This window comes from Solanum verrucosum, unplaced genomic scaffold, assembly GCF_900185275.1.
Source record: "Solanum verrucosum unplaced genomic scaffold, falcon-dt-bn FXZP01000159.1, whole genome shotgun sequence".
Taxonomy (NCBI): domain Eukaryota; kingdom Viridiplantae; phylum Streptophyta; class Magnoliopsida; order Solanales; family Solanaceae; genus Solanum; species Solanum verrucosum.
In genome coordinates, this window is record NW_026020705.1 from 345,607 (window position 1) to 349,799 (window position 4,193).

Here is a 4,193-nt window from a genome sequence, read left to right on the forward strand (position 1 = left end):
CTTCAACTATAAAAATGATAATTAATTTTTTTGTCATGATGGTTTCACTTTAATTTTAATTCCAGATACGCATTATTTATGTGATGTGCCATATCCTAATACCTGAGAATTTCTAGCATCATGTCATGATATTCGATATTGATTAGGAGATCAATATTGAACATATCACATAAATAAGGAGAAATAATTTAACCATGTTCATCACAATTTTGAAATGTGATTGAACATGCCTGTGGAGTTTTGAAAGCAATACTTTCAATATTGGACAAAATGACACCATATTCTATTGATGTCCAAAGAAATGTTATCACATATTTTGTGTTAATAATTATATTAGGAATAAATGTATAAATGACAATTCATTTAATCAATTTGATTCAAACGGAACAACTCAAAATTGTCAGATAATAAGCAATATGTGCAAGGAAAATGCACTTAAACTAATGTGAATTACATAAAATACTTCAGAATCTTATAATTTAGTCATTTAAATTATTCTTTTATATGTTTGCACGTTAGAATTTGATCCAATTCTTCTAAGCTTGTTATTTGAACATTTTAAATTGAAATAACTTATTTTATTGTTTGACTTGATAAACCTTTTTTTAATAGATTAATGTATGTTTCATTTAAAATAATTTATGATTATATTTTCATTCAATAATTCTCGTCCTTTCCATTAAAATTAAGGTTATAATTCTCATCCTTTCCATTAAAGTTTTATGAGTTTATGAACATATTTTTAGGGTAAACGTGTAGAAATTATATTGAATTATGAAAATATAACCCTAGGGTTCTTATAACAATATCTTGATTTGGGGATCGAATAACGATCTGTTTTAGCTAAAATTTGACATGACAGTTTGTTTTATTAAGGGTGAACATAATCTGAAAGAAATTTTCATTGTCGAATATGAAAACTCGGGCCTCATTTTTTAGCCAACAATAATTATAACAATATGAGTATCATTGGATTCATATTCTTATGGAGATTATGTATTTGAACAAATTTTGATCGTTCAGAAGTATTACAAAAAAAGAAAATTTGTAAATTAATACTTGAGCTTTGGTTTGAGGCAAGTAAAGATTCTTCCTTCTTCGAAATGTTAGTTTTATAAAATAAGTTTATATAATGGTAAAGAATAAGGGGGTCCCGTATAAATGAGATAATGTGTATTTATATGGGTAGCGGTGTTATAATATGAGGAAATATACATAAAATTTATTATTGGTTGATAGTATCTCGTAAGGTGTCATATGATTGAATTAAAGAACCTTGTGAATGATGTAAACTTGATTGTGATTAATGATCCTTAGTTGTAGGGTTGACTAATGAATTCATATAATATATATTTGTTCATACATATTCATACCGCTCTTAGTGTTGCATGATAAGTATTGATTGATATTGTTCATTAAATTATTTATGAGATTTGTATTCTTATTATGCCGATGAAAATAGTTCCAGCAAGTGACATCATGCAAAGTCTATGAGAAATGGCTTCACCGAGTGATGGTGCCGATGATAAATGGTTACGGTGAGTGTTATTGTGCAAATGAAAAGTGGTTCCAATGAATGTTATTGTGTAGATGGTAAATGGTTCCGACTGGTATATGGACCTCATGATTCCCCTTGGGTTCCGACTATCCGATAGAGGAAGTGAGTATATACTGGTTTTTGGTCAGTGCATTGCATTGCCTCTCATCTCATCTACATTCTATTTCATGTTAATTTGGTGTAGAGTTGTTGAGATGATTATGGTATTGATTTGACTTGATGCTTCTTAAACATCTTGTGTTATCATATGTGGTGTAACTGATAGTTTTAAAACAATATATGTTTTAATTATTATGTTGAGATGATTTATTTTATGAAGTAATTATACTTTTGGAAGAATGATTTCTTAGAATACACCTTGTTATCGCTTTTAAGAAGGGCCGGTAATCAAAGTTTATTGTGTACACGTGTTTTTCGTACTCACTTTATACCTGTTGCACCTTTTTGTGTGCAGGAACTGAGCCAGGTACTAGCGATAGTTTACTTACTATTGTGAGTGAGATTTGTGATTGTTGGAATTCAGGTTAAGTTGTTTTTTTCTTCAGCAGTACTGAATTCTAAAGACTCCATTATTTTCTATCTTATTTCCTTCTAGATAGTTGTTTTAGTTTTCAGACTTATTTCGTGTTCATAGTTGTTGTTGTACTAGTGTCACCATGTCTTGGGTTAGTTTGAGTTAACTTAACTATATAATTTCCACATTACTTAAATTGTTTAGTTAATAAAGGAATGGAGTTCGCCTATAGGGAGGGTAGGTGCCTTCACGGTCTATTGAGGTTTTGAGTCGTGACAATATGGTATCAGAGCATGATTCATAGGTCACACTAAGTGCAAGAGTAGAGTCTAGTAGAGTCTTGCAAAACGGTGTGGAAACATCTATTACTTATCTTCGAGAGGCTATAGAACTTTAGAAAACTTTAATTCTTTCATCCCTATCATGCATATGTATTTTAGTGTAAGGTCTAAACTTCTTTGTTTTATTCTCTCACTAATTGTGAGGATACGTTCTGAAATTTGTATGCGAGTAGCGAGAGATTATGCTATATGATGTGGTACAAAATGTGATGATGTAGTTACGAAATAACCAAGTAATAAGAATTGTGACTTTGAAAATGTTGGACATGGTATGAATGTTTTGTCTGAGGTGTGATGTGGATAAAAATACTTTAGATTATTTCATATTTATTAAAACAGTCTTATGACACATGTGTATTAATGACAAGTCAATAACTGAGCAACAAAATGATTTGATATTGATGTATTGAAAACAAGAGTACATTTGGGAGGATTGATTAATAAAATGAGAGAATAGTTACTAGGTAAGCATATGATGAGAAGTTATGTCACAACCAAAATCACAAGTCGTGTGGCACCTATGTTCCCAACAGATAGATAAGTCAACCCAATAAGTTAACCAATTCCACTTAAAATATAGAAATGTAAATAGCAAACAAATATCTTACATACTAAGTCTTTTAAATAAAATGTGGGAAACTAAAATACCACCACAAGATTTAGTGTCATAAGTACAAGAGCTTCTAAAAGTCAATACAAGTCTCCAATTATATAACAAGTCTAAACATAAGAAATGTCCTATCAGAATGCCAAAACAAACTAATAAATAGAGATAGATGAAGGTATGGACTGTAGAATATCCAAGCAACTCACCACAACTTCAAGATAATAAAAACTCAGACTCAAGCTCCACGAAATGCGCTCAAATTCAAAATAAAATATGCACCACAAAAGAGTGCAGCAAGTATAGTATGAGTACGAAACCACGTGTCTCCAATATATCTCATAGACCGACAATGAATAAGTAGTGACAAGAGTATAAAACAAAATCATCCTTTAATTTTACAATTCTACATTATACTTATTAGTTAGGTTTCATCAAATAGGGGAAATCAATATCATGTAGTATTCAACCACCAATAAAGCACATCGTAGGTCAATCCACGCCTCGTAGGGGAGGATCGTAGGTCAAGACCCCAAGTGAGGGGTTGCAGACCACTACCCATGACCTGCAGGATGGGGTGTAGACCCACCCACTGTCTGTGGGTCATGGGCGTGAGTCATGCCTGCACTTTCTGCCAAAGACTCGACCAAGGGAGAGGTAAATTAGGTAATTCCTCTTGAGGTTAGTTTTAAGTGAAGTCATTTTAATTAATTTTAATAGACTTATATAAGTACTTTTAAATCATTAACTAACCATACCCTTCATAAATCCCAAGACCCCAAATCATAACCAACTTAACCCTTCCAAAAATATTCTCTCTAAAACCTCCATTGAAGAAGAAGAAGAAGCTGAAGTCTAGGGCTCAAGAACTCATCTTTTCTACCCAAATTTGTGAAGAATCTTCATCTAAGGTTTGGTAGTCTTTGATTCATGGTTAGCTTTCATACATGAAGTCCTCAAACTCTCTCCAAACCCTAGGGTTTGCACTCCAAGTCATGAATTCTTTCAAAAAACGTTTTCAATAATTTAATCATCTTATATTATTGTTTAAATATTGTTTTATGGTGGTTTTGTGATAAACTCTTCCATGAATCCATGCCCTAATTCGCCAAATTGGATCTTAAAGTGTGGTTGTTGATTGGTATAGTAGAATGTTACAGAATCATGAATATAAAG